We start from the raw sequence: 19,906 nt of genomic DNA, 5'->3' as shown, positions 1-19,906 counted from the left end.
ATAACTTCCACTCTGGTTCAACTCAGGTACAAGAATATAACTTCCACTCTGGTTCAACTCAGGTACAAGAATATAACTTCCACTCTGGTTCAACTCAGGTACAAGAATATAACTTCCACTCTGGTTCAACTCAGGTACAAGAATATAACTTCCACTCTGGTTCAACTCAGGTACAAGAATATAACTTCCACTCTGGTTCAACTCAGGTACAAGAATATAACTTCCACTCTGGTTCAACTCAGGTACAAGAATATAACTTCCACTCTGGTTCAACTCAGGTACAAGAATATAACTTCCACTCTGGTTCAACTCAGGTACAAGAATATAACTTCCACTCTGGTTCAACTCAGGTACAAGAATATAACTTCCACTCTGGTTCAACTCAGGTACAAGAATATAACTTCCACTCTGGTTCAACTCAGGTACAAGAATATAACTTCCACTCTGGTTCAACTCAGGTACAAGAATATAACTTCCACTCTGGTTCAACTCAGGTACAAGAATATAACTTCCACTCTGGTTCAACTCAGGTACAAGAATATAACTTCCACTCTGGTTCAACTCAGGTACAAGAATATAACTTCCACTCTGGTTCAACTCAGGTACAAGAATATAACTTCCACTCTGGTTCAACTCAGGTACAAGAATATAACTTCCACTCTGGTTCAACTCAGGTACAAGAATATAACTTCCACTCTGGTTCAACTCAGGTACAAGAATATAACTTCCACTCTGGTTCAACTCAGGTACAAGAATATAACTTCCACTCTGGTTCAACTCAGGTACAAGAATATAACTTCCACTCTGGTTCAACTCAGGTACAAGAATATAACTTCCACTCTGGTTCAACTCAGGTACAAGAATATAACTTCCACTCTGGTTCAACTCAGGTACAAGAATATAACTTCCACTCTGGTTCAACTCAGGTACAAGAATATAACTTCCACTCTGGTTCAACTCAGGTACAAGAATATAACTTCCACTCTGGTTCAACTCAGGTACAAGAATATAACTTCCACTCTGGTTCAACTCAGGTACAAGAATATAACTTCCACTCTGGTTCAACATTATCAATTCCAATATCACGCTCACTCTGGTCCAACACTATAAATTTCACTCTGGGAACCGTGGTCAAGAGGCTAAATACTCTTTGAACTGGGCTTGGCTACCTATGAAGGGGGCTCGAGGTTCTACACCCGACTCGACTCGTTGTGATAACTGAGCGCCTAAAGGCAGCACGGAAAACCTCCCCCCAGATACCCCTCCCTCTACTGGTCCACAAATGAGATTAGACCAAAGCGGATGATAGCGCTCTGAGCATGCTACAAGCATGAAAGTAGAGCTATATAAAAGCTATAATTTATTAAATAGTAGTACAATACTATAACTTTCCCTCTGATCCAATACTATAACTTTCCCTCTGATCCAATACTATAACTTTCCCTCTGATCCAATACTATAACTTTCCCTCTGATCCAATACTATATCGTCCCGAGACATGACGTTAAACTGCGCTCCTCTTTCCTTAGCACTTTTGGAGCTCAAAAGTGCCCTACTTCTTTTCTATCATTGTGTCTGCCTCCTCTTTTCCTAAGTCTGCCTTCATTGATCATCACACTGTCTCCTTAACTTTAAATTCTCACTACGTCCTAGACCAGTCCGTTTGCCGTGGACTGCGACGGGTAAGGGGGGATAAAGAGATCCTGGTGTTTGAGTGGTGGCTATCTGAGGATAAACCACAACAACACAATACTTTGGCTCCAAGTTCCCCTAGACCTGAGACCCAGATGGCCCGCTCTGGGTCAACCGGCTGGTCATGCCGAGCTACCAGCATAGGTCGTCGACCTATGCTGGAGGGCGGTGGCTGGAGGGTCAATCAGAGAGCTGCTGTATCGGACACATGTCCGATGTAGCAGCTGACTGAGTATAGCACCTGTGTAGCCCTGGCGGGCTCATTCTGGACATCCGAATGGCCCGTCCCCTTGTTGGACTCGATGGCGGGTGGGGAGCACAGGTGCCGAATAAACCAAAATATATATGGACAAAAAAACACACACAAAACTACTTGCCCCAGACCTATGTCTGGGCAAGAAACGTCGAATTGATGATAAAAAAGAGGAGGTCCCAAAAAGCTGTGCCACCTGGCCATCATTTCTGGTGGTTAGGTGCACAGAGGAGGGAAAAAGCCTGACAAAGTTGAGCCCTTTTATTATCTATAAGGGACTCAAGTCAGTAGTGGGAGAGCCCAAGAGTGTGTCTAAGCTACACAAATTAATGGAACTCCTTGTAGAAGTAGACAGCAAGACACACTCTGATGGGCTTTTAAGATGCCGAAGACTCTGTGATCTCCAAGTGGAAGTCATCCCACACAAGAGTCTGAACACCAGCAGAGGTGTAATCAGCTCTAGGGACCTACTGGAATGTTCCGAGAAGGAAATAGTGGAGGGCATCGAAGGAGTCACCCATGTGATCACCTCCCAATCATCATTACTAACAATCTCCCTTCATTAGGACGACCTCAGCGGTGGAAACTGAATAAGGCCGATTGGGAACAATTCCAAAAAAGATGCTCCGAGGAAATCACAGAAAATATCCTCGATGAACAGAACCCAGCTGATACCTTTGCTAGCAAGCTACTAAGTATAGCCAGGAAAGTTGTACCCCTAACCTCCGCAAACCCAAAACGGCCTAGCAAACCATGGTTTGATACAGCTTGCAAAAGTGCTATTGGCGATAGGAAAAAACGACTGGCTGCATTTATAAAGAATCCTTCCCAGGAAAACCTAAAGCTATTCAGGATAGCTAGAGCAAAGGCTAGACAAACCATACGGTCAGCCAAAAGGAATTCCTGGAGAAGTTTTGTCGGCAGTCTGGATGCCAAAACTTCTGCTAGAGCGGTTTGGAAGGCAGTAAGGCGAATCAAAGGGAAAGAATCAAATGCAATAGGGCATTTGAAAAACCAAGGACGAACAGTCACGTCCCCCAGAGAAATAGCTGACTGCCTTGCATCCTCAATAGCAGAAAAATCATCCACTGCACACTACACGCCAGAGTTCCAAAAAGTCAAAACCAGGGAGGAAAGACATCCCATTGATTTCAGGTCAGAGAACAATGAAGACTACAACAAACCGTTCTCGCTTGAGGAACTGAGGGAATCGCTGGACAAATCACATGACACAGCGCCTGGAGAAGACGAAATCCATTACCAGTTCCTCAAGCACCTTCCCGAACCCTCATTGGCAGTCCTGCTAGGGGTCTATAACTGTGTGTGGCAAACAGGCGCTTTCCCAAACAGCTGGAGGAAAGCCACAGTTATACCGATACCTAAACCGGGAAGAGACGGCTCTGACCCAGCTAACTATCGACCAATAGCACTAACAAGCTGCATCTGCAAAACCATGGAAAGAATGATTAACAGTAGGCTGGTCTGGTACCTGGAAAGGAATAAAGTGATCTCAAACTACCAGTGCGGATTCCGGCAGGGGCGGACAACAACTGACCACCTGGTAAGGCTGGAAGCTTATATTAGAAATGCATTACTCAGAAGAAGAACATCTAGTAGCTGCATTCCTCGATATAGAAAAGGCCTATGACACAACCTGGAAACATGGCATTCTACGTGACCTGGCGCTTATGGGGCTTAAGGGACACCTCCCCCGTTTTGTGGAGGAATTCCTGAAAGATCGAAAATTTAAGGTTCGAGTGGGCAACTCCGCTTCTGACACTCATGACCAGGAAATGGGTGTACCCCAGGGCAGCATTCTGTCAGTCACCCTGTTCAACATTAAAATAAATAGCATCATAAATGCGCTGTCCCCTGGCATAGAGTGCTCTTTGTATGTTGATGACTTTGTCATTCTCACTTATGGGAAAAACATGAACACCTTAGAAAGAAAATTACAGTTATGTTTAAACAAAATTCAGGGTTGGGCAAACTATAATGGTTTCAAATTCTCAGACTCCAAAACAGTTAGTATGCATTTTTGTAATCTAAGGGGACTCCACCCAGACCCTGAACTATTTATACACAAAAAGAAGATCCCTGTCGTGAAAACTACAAAATTTTTAGGCCTCACCTTAGATTCCAAATTTAATTTTCTCTCCCACATTAAGGAACTTAAGAAGAAATGCCAAAAGTCATTAAACATACTAAGAGTACTCAGCCATACGGACTGGGGAGCTGACAGAGATACCTTGCTGCTGCTCTATCGGAGTCTAATTCGATCCAAGCTAGACTACGGATCCATAATATATGGAGCAGCAAGGAAGTCGTACCTAAAAATACTGGAACCAATACAAAATGCTGCCCTGCGTCTCTGTCTCGGCGCGTTTCGTACATCACCTATCCCAAGTCTCCATGTGGAGGCGGGAGAACTCCCCATGGATATAAGAATGAAAAAGCTTGCAATGCAGTATATAGTCAAGCTAAAATCCAACCCCACGAACCCTGCTTTTGACTCCATATTTAACCCCACAGAGGTAGAATTATACAATCGAAGGCCTAACGTCATACAGCCGTTGGGCCTTCGAATGAGAGAACCCATCCAAAATTTAACCCCACCCATTGACCAAATCTCTAAAATAGAAACCCCTCAGAACCCTCCCTGGCTAATGAATAAACCCAAATTAAATTTATCCCTCCTCAATTTCAAAAAAGAAAATACAGACCCAAGCATACTACAAGTCCACTTTAGGGAACTGCAGGAGAGCTACGGAGATTGTGGCACCATCTACACAGACGGATCCAAAATGGAGGGAAAGGTCGCATGTGCCTGCTCCTTTCGGAACAAAACAATCTCCCGTAGACTCCCCGATGGCTGCTCCATCTTTACGGCCGAATTGCACGCAATATTGCTTGCACTTATGGCCGTAAAAGCATCAGAAAGGAGGAAATTTATAATCTGCTCCGACTCCAAATCTGCATTGCAAGCTTTAGGGCGGATGAAGACTGACATCCCATTGGTACATAAGAGCCTGAAGCTGTTGGACCAAATAACAGTCGACCGTAGGGATGTCACCTTCATCTGGGTCCCCTCATGTTGGCATTGAGGGAAACGAAGCCGCAGACAGAGAAGCAAAGAGAGCCCTAAATCATGCGGTGTCAGGAACCCAAATTCCCTACTCGGACCTGAGACAAAGTATTGCCTCTGCCACCTATCGAGAGTGGCAGAACCGATGGGAGGCTGAGACTCACAGTAAACTCAGGCAGATTGTGGCGGATGTCAGGTGGCGGCCCACATCTAAGGGTCTGACAAGGCGTGGTAGCACGACCATGTCCAGACTTAGGATTGGCCACACCTACATCACGCACTCTTTTGTACTGAAGAGAGAGGAGCCCCCACTTTGCGAGTACTGTGACTCTCGCCTCACCGTGGAACATATCCTCTTTGATTGCCCCAGATACCAGGATGTCAGGGCGAAATATTTTAGAGCCACTAATCTAAAACACTATTTAATAATGTCGACCCTGGGAAGGTACTGGGCTTTATTCGGGAAGTGGGGCTATCTACGAAGATCTGATTTCTGAATTTGTGAACATGCACTATTTACATTGGATTTTTACCAAATATTTAAATTTTTACTACCTTTACTATTTTAACTGTGAATAGACCTTGATTTTAATTATATGACTGTATAGAATCTGGCCATTGCTGTTTAGAGAGAGAGAGTAGTCCTTAAGGGACTGCAGGCACGACATGGCCTAAATTGTGCCGATGCGCCTCAAATCAAAAATCAAATCAAATCAACCAATACTATAACTTTCACTCTGATCCAATACTATAACTTTCCCTCTGATCCAATACTATAACTTTCCCTCTGATCCAATACTATAGCTTTTTCTCTGATCCAATACTATAACTTTCCCGCTGATCCAATACTATAACTTTCCCTCTGATCCAATACTATAACTTTCCCTCTGATCCAATACTATAACTTTCCCTCTGATCCAATACTATAACTTTCCCTCTTATCTAATACTATAACTTTCCCTCTGATCCAATACTATAACTTTCCCTCTGATCCAATACTATAGCTTTCCCGCTGATCCAATACTATAACTTTCACTCTGATCCAATACTATAACTTTCCCGCTGATACAATACTATAACTTTCACTCTGATCCAATACTATAACTTTCCCTCTGATCCAATACTATAACTTTCCCGCTGATCCAATACTATAACTTTCACTCTGATCCAATACTATAACTTTCCCTCTGATCCAATACTATAACTTTCCCTCTGATCCAATACTATAACTTTCCCTCTGATACAATACTATAACTTTCACTCTGATCCAATACTATAACTTTCACTCTGATCCAATACTATAACTTTCCCTCTGATCCAGTACTATAACTTTCCCGCTGATCCAATACCATAACTTTCCCTCTGATCCAATACTATAACTTTCCCTCTGATCCAATACTATAGCTTTCCCGCAGATCCAATACTATAACTTTCACTCTGATCCAATACTATAACTTTCCCGCTGATCCAATACTATAACTTTCACTCTGATCCAATACTATAACTTTCCCGCTGATCCAATACTATAACTTTCACTCTGATCCAATACTATAACTTTCCCTCTTATCTAATACTATAACTTTCCCTCTGATCCAATACTATAACTTTCCCTCTGATCCAATACTATAACTTTCCCTCTGATCCAATACTATAACTTTCACTCTGATCCAATACTATAGCTTTCACTCTGATCCAATACTATAACTTTCCCGCTGATCCAATACTATAACTTTCCCTCTGATCCAATACTATAACTTTCCTTCTGATCCAATACTATAACTTTCCCTCTGATCCAATACTATAACTTTCACTCTGATCCAATACTATAACTTTCACTCTGATCCAATACTTTAACTTTCCCTCTGATCCAATACTATAACTTTCCCTCTGATCCAATACTATAACTTTCCCTCTTATCTAAAACTATAACTTTCCCTCTGATCCAATACTATAACTTTCCCTCTTATCTAATACTATAACTTTCCCTCTGATCCAATACTATAACTTTCCCTCTGATCCAATATTATAACTTTCCCTCTGATCCAATACTATAACTTTCCCTCTGATCCAATACTATAACATTTTAACTCCAATACAAAACTATAGCTTCCACTCTTGAACAACATTCCAGTTAATCCTTATAGCTCAGGGTTAATGACTTATTATTGGAGGCCAGATGAGTTGATCTGTCTAACATAGCGGGTTGTGACAAACTATACAAGATGTATTTTGCTTACTTAGAAACATTTTGCGTTAATACTGGCATAATTTAAGCTGTATCATGGCCGTAGTGTTAGTGTTGGTATCAGATAAACCTAACCACATTTCTTTGCATGCATGTTTCTTTTTTACAGGTCTGGGCAAGGCGAAGGGACAGTGAAAAGTTAGAAATGATCAGAAAAAATACATTGAAACGCACTAAAAAGTAGAAACAAGAAAAATTTTAAAATAGAAAATCTTTGTAAAATAAAAACTTACCCAAGGGAGAGAACAGCAAAAATCACTGGCATATATCTCAGTACTGCATAAAAAAAACTCCCTTTCCTATACGAAGTAAATGTAATGAATTAATCACAAACTATTTCACCTTGAACAGAGACTAGCAAGTGGAAGATACAATGTGTACATAATGTAATAAGTGAAATAATTACACTTATACCAAACGATGCGATATTCAATACTAAACAAATTAATCAAATACCAATAATTTTTTATCAATTAATTTGTATATAATCTATAATTGATTCATACATTTTTAAATGTCCAGAAAGAGTATGAAAAGTTTAAGTGTTGGGTCTGAATTTCACTTTAACTCATACTAAATGTTTTTATTTTCTATTCATTTTTTAAATTGTGTTTTAATACTAGTGTCGTTTGAATGTTTTTGTTTTACTATTAAATCATTTTAGCCATTTTAGACAAACGTTTACAATAATTTCCGACGACTGAGGGATGTAGACAGACGTGGATGTAGACAGACGTGATGTAGACAGACGTGGATGTAGACAGACGTGGATAGACAGACGTGGATGTAGAAAGACGTGGATGTAGACAGACGTGGATAGACAGACGTGGATGTAGACAGACGTGAATGTAGACAAACATAGATAGCCAGACGTGGATGTAGACAGACGTAGATAGACAGACAGGGATGTAGACAGACGTGGATGTAGAAAGACGTGGATAGACAGACGTGGATATAGACAGACGTGGATGTAGACAGACGTGGATGTAGACAGACGTGGATGTAGACAGACGTGGATGTAGACAGATGTGGATGTAGACAGACGTGGATGTAGACAGACGTGGATGTAGACAGACGTGGATGTAGACAGATGGGGATGTAGACAGACGTGGATGTAGACAGACTTGGATGTAGACAGACGTGGATAGAAAGACGTGGATAGACAGACGTGGATGTAGACAGACGTGGATGTAGACAGACGTGGATGTAGACAGACGTGAATGTAGACAGACGTGGATGTAGACAGACTTGGATAGACAGACGTGGATAGACAGACGTGGATAGACAGACGTGGATGTAGACAGACGTGGATAGACAGACGTGGATAGACAGACATGGATGTAGACAGACGTGGATAGACAGACGTGGATGTAGACAGACGTGGAAAGACAGACGTGGATGTAGACAGACGTGGATAGAGAAACGTGGGTGTAGACAGACGTGGATAGACAGACGTGGATAGACAGACGTAATAGACAGACGTGGATAGACAGACGTGGATGTAGACAGACGTGGATGTAGACAGACGTGGATAGACTGACGTGGATGTAGACAGACGTGGATGTAGACAGACGTGGATAGACAGACGTGGATGTAGACAGAAGTGGATGTAGACAGAAGTGGATGTAGACAGACGTGGATAGACAGACTTGGATGTAGACAGACGTGGATAGACAGACGTGGATAGACAGACGTGGATGTAGACAGACGTGGATGTAGACAGACGTGGATGTAGACAGACGTGGATGTAGATAGACGTGGATGTAGACAAACGTGGATGTAGACAGACGTGGATGTAGGCAGACGTGGATGTAGACAGACGTGGATGTAGACAGACGTGGATAGACAGACGTGGATGTAGACAGAAGTGGATGTAGACAGAAGTGGATGTAGACAGACGTGGATAGACAGACTTGGATGTAGACAGACGTGGATAGACAGACGTGGATAGACAGACGTGGATGTAGACAGACGTGGATGTAGACAGACGTGGATGTAGATAGACGTGGATGTAGACAAACGTGGATGTAGACAGACGTGGATGTAGGCAGACGTGGATGTAGACAGACGTGGATGTAGACAGACGTAGTTTCTATACATACAGTCTTTGATATATTCTTGACTTTGGCATTTAATTATTTTGTTTTACTCTTGCTATCATTCAATTTCAATCGCCAAATTTTCTACAAAATACTTATATTAGATTAGCAATTTTTTAAAATAAAAAATGAAATTAAATAATTACGACTAATTGATTAACAAATTAGTTGATTTTTTTAGCGGCCCCCGAAAGGGGAAAAGATGCTATTAGTTTTGTGTAGGTTGTCTTTCTGTCCGCCTGTCCGTCCGTCCCGTTTAGATCTCAGAAACTATAAGAGAAAATGAAAATCGGACATCATGATATTTTGGATCATTTAAAGTTCTGATGCAACGGCTACTTTTTTCTTTTCCGAAAGTGAACCATCTAATTTTTTTAATTAAATATGCAAGCAGATTTTTCAAAAAATGACACCACTTTTCAATGAAAAACTTCAGGGTAAGTAAGTCTAATTAAAAAGTTCACAAGCTTCTTCATTAATAAATCAAGCTTCATTCATAGATTCGCTCTTTTGTAAAATAAAATGCATCTAAGGTCACGATTGAAAACGTATTAAGGGATCATTATAAATAGATTTTCCATTTACTAACTAACTCATGGAATAGAAAACTGATTCAAATGTTGTTTTAAAAAAAGAATTTTAATACGAACTTCGTTTCAATTGTAAGTTTTTAAAAAAATAATTACAAAACTACTTTTATAACGCGCAGTTTTCACACATCCTTATTAGATTATACACTTGACAACAATCTAAATTACAATAAATAGAGGCCAGATCTACATTGATCTATATTTATAATACAAGTTCTAGTCTAGATATAGTAGATTCTATATCTAGATCTAGACTTAGATATAGACTCAGATCTAACTCTAGATCTAGACTTAGAGACAGATCTATTTCTGGATCTAGACTTAGAGACTTGGATCTATTTCTAGATCTAGGCTTAGACTTAAATATTGAATCTAGATTTAGATATAAAACTAGGTCTAGATCTAGCTAGATCAATGTCTAGTTTGTATGACAAGTGACAATGGAGAGATTAATTTTTTATTTGCGAGGGGAAAGTCTTGTCATCTGTCCACAATTGTAGCTTAATGAAGTTCAAGAATTCTTTTTTTTCGTGTTGCCAATTTATCTAATTTTGTTAGAAGAATAAATATTTTTTAGTTTCTCTTTATTACATTGTAACATGTTATTAATTTTCAATGTATGGATAAGGTTAGTAATTATTATTTTAAAAAAATATAAGTGTAAGTTAAATGAATACATGGAGATGCTGTGGCTGTCTCGTGATCAAATTCTGGTGAAGACTCTAGGTGGACAACTTCGGGGTCCGATTTTTGAGTTTGTGTTTCACACAAACTGTCTTTGTAATATTGTTTAAATTGGTTCATGTCATCGAATATGAGCTTGTATGCCAAATTTGATGTCGTTTGGATGAGTAGAAGCATCTGGAAGTGTTTATTGCGAAAATCATACAATAAAGATAGAAACATGAAGAAAGATACAGATATAAGAGATATAAGGGGCAAACATCTCTCCTATCCTCAATTTAGTACTATACGAAGGTGTCTCAATAAGATCAAATATCTTGGATTGCTTTCCCCTAACTAAATGTCTCCATGAAAGCTTTATTCTATACAAGAAGTTTTTTTTTGTCCATTTATTGTCTCAGAACGAGGCTTATTACGCAGCTGTTCTCTTTTCTTTCGGAGTTGTCTTTCTTATCTTTATAATCTAATAAAAACTTCTCTTCACTATCAATAAAGAATAATTCTGTCCTTAAGGCAGATATTAAGAAAAAGCCACGACTAGAATAATTTTCCACGATCACAATAACAAAGGGGAGGGGGAAGGGGAGGCTCAAGTTACATTTTTTTTTTACCTTGTCAGTGCATTAACTGAAATGGCACCTAGGGGACATGTCACGATTTTTGTTTCTAAGTCTCAAAGCTGACAACGTTCTTCTCTCTACCTGCTCTAAAAGGACGATGTTATAGCAGGTCCTCAGTGCCCTTGCAAAGAGCAGCTCTCGATCACTTCCTGCACCCCCACCCGACTAACGAGACAAAATATAAAGAAAATCCTTTTTTTTTAAAAAAAAACCAACTAAACTTATCTAAGGGAAAGAACTCTGCACTTTCAACAGTATCTGTTTATTATTATTATTATCATTATTATGTAGAAATTATTTCCTTTAATCTTTATCAAGCACCATAATTAGTTACCTATAAATAATTTTGTAATTTGTTAGTGTTCTTTTATTGATTCAATCATTCTTAGGTACACAATAAATTAATCATTACTTTCATTGGGTTTCCCTATTTCCAATCGTAATGATTAAAACGTGCAATCAAAACTGAACCAATACAAGAGACAAAGTGAAAGATTGCATGCAGAAATTTTTTGACTTTTGACTCTAAAAGATGGTTTCAAGGACTATTGGCATGATTTATTTATAATTATACTAAATGGCATATATAGTTAAATATTCTTAATGAGCTATTTAAAAAAGAAACAACTTAAAGGACGCCAAACTAGTTTCGCATAGTTTTAAATTTTTATTTTAACATCTGAGATGTAATGGTCAAACCAAGAAAAAGGTTTACAGCACCACTTGGGCGCGAGGGGGAGATCTTCCATCTGAGGTCATAGAGACCCAGCCTTACAAATTCGTGACCAGTGTAACTGGACAAGATGACGATGTCAGCTGTTAGATTAAAGTGCGCAAACAGTTACGTCACACACTGGACAGAATGTTTGATCAAGGGACATAAATGTATGGGTAAGGCACAGACAGACGAAATAGGAAAGTTTTTTTTTTTAATTTTACTTTAACGATTTAAATCTAAACGTTGAACTAAAATGACTGCCAACATTCACTGTAGCAGGAGGTTTGTATGCTTTACTGTTTTACAGTGGAGAGATATCAGCTTGTAAGGTCTAGATCTAGGAGCTCACTCAGGGGTTGCAGATGCAGGGAAAATAAAATCAACTAATCGCATAGAAACTAAAATAACAGGGTTACAAAAAACAGTTTGTGTGGAAACACAAACTCCAATTCGACCGCCGAAGAGGTCCACCCAGGCAGGCTTCAATATTTTCAGAAAAAACATCCAAATGAAATTATATAAGAATGGAGAAGGAAGGTTAACAGATCTTGTGTAGTGCCCCAACGGTCCCGCAGATCAAAGGATAGGTGAAAGTGAATGTAAAGTTAGATGTGAACCTGGCCTAACTGGTTCCCCCTTTAGACCTTGTAAAGTTCATCTGTTTTTGTGGCCTACGGTTAGCGAGGGTGTCATGTAGCCAGCACAACGACCAACCGCCTATGCTTTTCCCCAACTAATGTCAGGTACCCATTAGAGCTGATTGGACTCAGGGGCGCCCAAAGATTCCAAAGTTAAAATCCCAGTCTTCACCAGGATTCGAACCCGGGACCCACGGTTCGGAAGCCATGTGCTTTACCGCTCAGCCACCGCGCCTCTCCTGGCCTAACTGATGTCTTATAATTGATCTATTTGTTTCGGTGGTGGGAAGTATAGTATTTGATCAGAAAAATGAAGTTCATAAGATTACTATTCATTTTAAATTAGGTCTAACTTATAATGCATACTAATTAGCTTTTTCTCTTTAAAAAACTGCTTGCATAACTGATTTTAAAAATTAGATTTTTCGCTTTCAGAAAAAAAAAAGTAGCCGTTGCATCAGAACTTTGAATGGTCTAAAATATTGTGGGGTCTGATTTTCAATATCTTTTCTAGTTTCAGAGATCTAAACGGGACTGACGGACAGACATTTCGCACAAAACTGATAGCGTCTTTTCCCCTTTCAGGGGCCGCTAATAAAACAAACATAACTAGTTGACTTGTGAAATAAACGAGGGATTTCATTAAATTAATTATAAATATGCTATAAATTTAAATTGATTTTATCCCCACCAACCTATTTCTCTAATTCACATACAGACCAATAGTGTTAGACCTACAGAGAGACTCATGACTTACAATATGTATTAATTAATTTTGTTGTTGTTGTCTTTTTCAACACATACACCTCACACCTTTAGTGTGCCTCAACACATACACCTCACACCTTTAGTGTTCCTAGGTGAACTCAAAATGCGAAAGATAAATGCCACGGAATGTATTTCAGTACTCCTCATAAATCTCTGGCCCACTCGTTCCACTGAAACATTAGATTCAGAAAATAAATCTGTTGATGGATCACATTTGTTCATGTATTTATGGTATCATCATCATGTGTAGTTTTATTTTTAATACTGCTAAAAATTTATTAACATTCAGCTTAATAAAAGATGGAGAAACAGTTTGTATGGCCTTGAACTTTTGAATTCATCTGTTTGGCATTCTAATTTTACACCATAGATTTCGTCATAAAAGAAGATACGAACTATTTTTGTGAGAATAAAATCCAGAGAAAAATATGGAAAAAAAAAAAAGCAATAATAATAGGCTAGACAACATACATAGACATCCAGAGAACAAGTCTTTGAAATAGAATATACTTTAGAAAACTATAACTCTACCATCTGACATAATTTGTACGCAGCTCAGATCATAAATATCCTCCTTTATGGGCTAGGGCTAGAGTCTTAATGTTAATAGTTATTTCTCTTGTTTTCTTAGACTAAATTTTATCTGGCCACAGAAGCACTAGATTAGTGTCTAACAAAAAAGGGATAGCTGCCTGCGGTTTACACACTGGACTGTCGTTCAGATTTATCGATGGTCCCGAGTTCAAACCCTGTCCGCTCCCATCCCCCGTCGTCCTGCGGGAGGTTTGAACTAGGAAGTAAATTATCTTCAACTCTGAAGGAACTTCCGAAACATGTGAAACATTTTAGAAAAACACAAAACATACATAAATGTCTCTTCTTCTTCCTCGTTCTCATTATTATGTTGGAGCATTCAGCTGACTAGACCAATACATGACATGGTAAATGTCTCTAAATTGTCTTCCCTGAAGAGATTTACTATTTGTGTTAGACCAATACATGACATGGTAAATATCTCTAAATTGTCTTCCCTGAAGAGATTTACTATTTGTGTTAGACCAATTCATGAGATGGTAAAAGTCTCTAAATTGCCTTCCCTGAAGAGATTCACTATATGTGTCAACGTGAAAATAAAAAGAAAATATCATTTCATCAACCAATTCCTACGTGACCAAATTCAAAGCAGCTCTTGCTGTAGCGCCTAGCGGTTGACAAGTGTCTGTGACTTGTGCCATCTTAAAGGGCGCTTTGAAAAGCTTCGGAACTAGTACGTTTAAAACTATTCTAAATACTATTCGTACAAATAAAACAAAACAAAAAACAACATATTTGTTCTGCGTTACTTCGAGGTGCCATGTTTCTTGTCGTATGCTGTCTTATTTGCACTGTTAATGGAAACTCAAACATCTTCAAATCTTTGCGTAGAAATACTAGCGACAGGCGACAGTACGAAACCCATCGATAGCGTTTCAGTTTATGTGTGTTTGTGTGTGTGGGGGGGAAGGGAGGGTGTATGTGTGTATTGGTTGTTAAGACCCTTTCGTGTGTCGAGGCAACTACTAGCTTCAATAAACTAATCCAAGTAAAAGTGTAGGTCAATAAGAAGTTGATCAACAATTGGAATGCATGCTATGTACCAATACAAGTGATTACATCCCCTGTCGTCGATGTGACTACAAAATAAGTCCACAACTTACTTCTGAATTGAACTGAACTGCCTTCTAAGACGTTATTTCATCAACTAGCTTTTTATTTTATGGCTATTGCAACTCTTTGTTTTTATAATTACCCACAGTCGGTCAAACATACAAACAAATACATCGAAATAATTAATTAAATTAAATGAATCCCAAATCTAATTTCAAAACCTAACAATGACTGATGTAGTACTAATACCTAACAATAACTGATGGTGGTACATTTAGTGTGTAGACAAAGATTTTGTTGCATGTAGCGGGTATAGAAGAAAATAACAACTGCTGATGATAGAGAGCCAGAAATAGATTTTATGATAGAGAAATACGTCCTAATCCTTGGACATCTTGTGGTTTTATTTGTACTGTATCATGTCATTCAATAGGCTGGCGCGTCGAAGTAACGTCATTGGGAATTTCTGTAGTGATGCGACGATAGATTCAAAACATAACTCGGGTTAGCTAGGAGACCAAAACAAAGAAAATAAATGCTCTTTGAGACTGTGTAGAGCAGTGATGCCCAACCTAATTCGACCCGCGGGCCATTTTAATTTCCAACACTTGTCTCGAGGGCCACATGAGCGAAAAGTTACAAAAATAAAATGAAATCTTTATGACACTATTTTGGTAGAAACCTGTGGATTTGATGCATAACTAATTGGTTATTGGACAATTATATTTTTTTACGCGTCAGAAAACATTTTCGTTTCTCTACTTAATGTGAACAACAGTGTCGGTACCTTTACCACCGACTTATTTTGTGGTCTCTTTTTGGTTAATATTCCCATAGATCCTCCAACCTCTAAGCGTAGTTTAACAATCTTTTATTTGCAACTCAAACAAAGAATGCCGCCAATGCCGTTTTTATGTTGTTGTTTTAGAAGACAGCCACACTTTCTTGATGCAATAAATATATTCAACAAAAAAAAAGTAAAGATATGTTCACTTTTCCCGGTAGATTCTACATTTAGAGTCCAATTTTATAAACACACAAATGTTAAAATCATGATACCAATCCATCATAGAAAAGTGAGGGCCCAAACGTAGGTAAAGATACATTTTTTCAACCTTTTTTTTTGTTTAGGAGGATTTTTACACTTTGTGCCGACGTTTCGGCGGGCCGGATGGAGCCACGTCGCGGGGCGGATCTGGCCACGGGCCGTATTTTGGGCATCACTGGTGTAGAGTAAGGGCATAGTTTGTTTACGGCAGACTTAGGATTGTTTCCCTTCTGTGGCATTAAAGTATTTGTTGTTTATGACATCTACACCTTACCTATATATTAAAGTATTTGTTGTTTATGACATCTACACCTTACCTATATATTAAAGTATTTGTTGTTTATGACATCTACACCTTACCTATATATTAAAGTATTTGTTGTTTATGACATCTACACCTTACCTATATATTAAAGTATTTGTTATTTATGACATCTACACCTTACCTATATATTAAAGTATTTGTTATTTATGACATCTACACCTTACCTATATATTAAAGTATTTGTTATTTATGACATCTACACCTTACCTATATATTAAAGTATTTGTTATTTATGACATCTACACCTTACCTATATATTAAAGTATTTGTTATTTATGACATCTACCTATATATTAGTAAAGTGTAGATTTGTATTTTGTTTGTTAACAGCGCTCTATACATTTATTATTATTATAATATATATATAAATATATATGTATATATATGTTAGTATGTGTGTGTGCGTATCGTTCGATATTTGTCTAAAGGTAATATATAATAAGGCTTGTCTTTGAGTCAGAAGATTAATGAGGAATGCAGTATTTTCCGTGGCTACGTAACCACAGCTGCGACCTAGATATTTTGCCACATTTAGCGCAGGCATAACCCTGTCCACTGGTGGTAAATTTAGATTTTATTTTCGCCGTCTACGTCTGTCCTCGGCAGCGGATTTTCTTTTGGTCTCAAATGTGTATCCCGCGGCCTTTGTAAGTGATCTCCAGCTGTCTCGTTCTGAGGTCGCATGCAACCAAGTGCTCTCTTCATCCACTAGTAAAGCAAGTTGGCGCCTGAGCTGGCCTTTATAGGTAATATATAGGATCAAGATAAATAGAGCTCCCAGAAAACTGAGTAATATCAACATTGAAACCAACATTGAAGCTATTTGAAATATGGGGCTCCTAGTGACCACCAGGAGACAATTCTTTTTTCTCCTCTTTCTTCAAAATGATTGAAAATAAACGTTTAATCATTTTGGGGGCCCACAAACAAAGTGAGAGCCGTTAGCTATAGTTTATGTTTCCTATAGCTAAATCCAGCGCTGTGTGTGAGTTAATTAATAAGCCTACAGAAGGTGTGGCTTGGTTAGCTGAGTCAGGGGTTACAACCTAAAATATCCCATTCATCTCCATATATGAAATATAGTTTACGCAGTTACGACTCTTGGCAGATTTATTATATTCTTATGAAGTCCTGCTGATTTCCCCTTCCACCACTGATACAAAATATGTGTTCCTCCAAATGTTTCATAGTTTGTTGTCCATTATAAGCTGAATTTACAAGAAATTATATACATAAATTAATGTTTTTTTAAAGAGTATATGTATGAACACTAATATTAACCTAGTATCAGACTAACATAAACCTAGATGTCATAGTATTGATGTAGTATTGGAATCCATAGGGATATAATTATGAAGATGGCAAATGATAACTGGGCAGACATCTAGCCTGATTTTTTTCCCCAGCTGCAACCCTGTGGTATGGGGTCAGTTTGATTAAATCAAATCAATAAGATAGTAAAGTATGGATGTCTACAATCAAGAACTAAGTCTGTATTTGACTCTCCGCTCTCGCGACGGATCAACGGATCTAACGGTTGCAATGAAATGAAACCTCTCTAAAACACTTCTCTGCACGAGTCTTCCACGGAGAGATGTCTATTGTCTTATTTGCACGTTCATTTCTGTGGCTAATTTGATATTCAAGGCATCGACCTTCCGTTCTTTTGTCTCGCATATAAGGTTCATCCTGATGCTAGTGTGCAAGAGAAATCCAATGTCCAACCGACATCCTATTCTGCAACTAATTTGTTCTTTGATTTCGACCTCCTGCAGGGCGTATAACCGAGAATACGCCGGGGGTTAAATGTTATTGCTTTATTATTGTGATGTGTGTCAGATCAGACGAGATTGATGACCCCCTCCCCCCATGGTCATCGCATCACGTTTCACGCGTAGTATCGGTTATCCTGCAGATCTGTAACCAACTGAAGTGTGGTAGGGAAGAAAAAGATTTTTAAGCAACGTTACTTTCTTATCCACTAATTAGACAATGTTCAGTTGAACCACAAAGAGAGCATTGTGGTCTTATTTAGACAGTGTTCAGTTGATCGACCAAGACAGCATTTTGGTTCTATTTCCACATAATTTGTGCTAATACCATTAACATTGGACGTCTTGGACTATTGAATAATATATAAGCTAAGGACCTGTTGAATCGAATTACAAATTTATATAGTTTTCTTATTATCCTTATCGCCATCAGTTTCAAATTGTAAATTTACTTTCCTCAGGCCACTAAGGGATCCAGAACTTTGGAGTGGGAGGGGGGGGCGATTTTTTTTAAAACCCTAACCCTAACGCCCAGTAAACCCTAACCCTATGCATAAAAGTGATTACAGCATAAATACATAAATCTATCTATCTATCTATCTATCTATCTATCTATCTATCTATCTATCTATCTATCTATCTATCTATCTATCTATCTATCTATCTATCTATCTGTCTGTCTGTCTATCTCTCTCTCTCTCTCTCTCTATCTATCTATCTATCTATCTATCTATCTATCTATCTATCTATCTATCTATCTATCTATCTATCTATCTATCTATCTATCTATCTATCTATCTATCTATCTATCTATCTATCTCTCTCTCTCTCTCTCTCTCTCTCTCTCTCTCTCTATATATATATATATATATATATATATATATATATATATATATATATATATATTAGAAATAAAAAAAGCAGTGTTTCTCAAAAGCGTTTTCTTGCATTTTTCACTGCTGAAACGCATTCTCCTGACATCTACAGTTCATTATTCATCCTATTAAAAAATGACCTTTTCAATAATATTTTGCTTGAAAAAATATTCTAATATTAATGAGAAAGGCCCTTAATACATTGTAAACGATTTGAAGATACCCCACATATTTAGATTTAGGCTTTGAAGATCGCCGACGAAAAAAAAAATTAGAATAATAATATTTTTTGAAAAAGCTCATTTGTAAGTGATACATTTTGTTCAATAGGCATGTTTGTAACTTTGTTTTGTTACAGAACTATAATTCAAAGCTCTAACAAAAAATTTCGGAAGTGGGAGGAGAAATTAAGTGAACCAATTAGACTATACTCTAAATTTGTTTGCATTTTTAGGATTGAAGCATAAATTATGAGCTATATTCCCAAATTTATTTAACTAGAAAAATAGCAGATTGAGTAAAGGTTGGAAAAAGGCGACTAGGAAAAGAATATTTGGGTTCAGAACTCATCTCAATCGTTACTCTTATACTGAAAAATTGCGTATGAATTCTGAATTTTTCGAAAGCAAACTCTTTCTTTAAAAAATTATGATAAATTTATGGGAAATTACTCTGTCGCCATGTTTGACTATTTTGTTTTAAAACATCATGTTTTCGTCTGGGAAGTGGAGGGGCGGTAGAATGAAAACGATTAATCCTCGCTCTTTTTTATAATAATATTATATAATTATTAATATAATATATATTATAATAATTTTGTAAATAATTGCATTTGGCATTAAAAAAT

Source organism: Biomphalaria glabrata, chromosome 2 (genome assembly GCF_947242115.1).
Source record: "Biomphalaria glabrata chromosome 2, xgBioGlab47.1, whole genome shotgun sequence".
In the NCBI taxonomy this organism is placed as follows: domain Eukaryota; kingdom Metazoa; phylum Mollusca; class Gastropoda; family Planorbidae; genus Biomphalaria; species Biomphalaria glabrata.
This window is presented reverse-complemented; position numbering follows the sequence as displayed.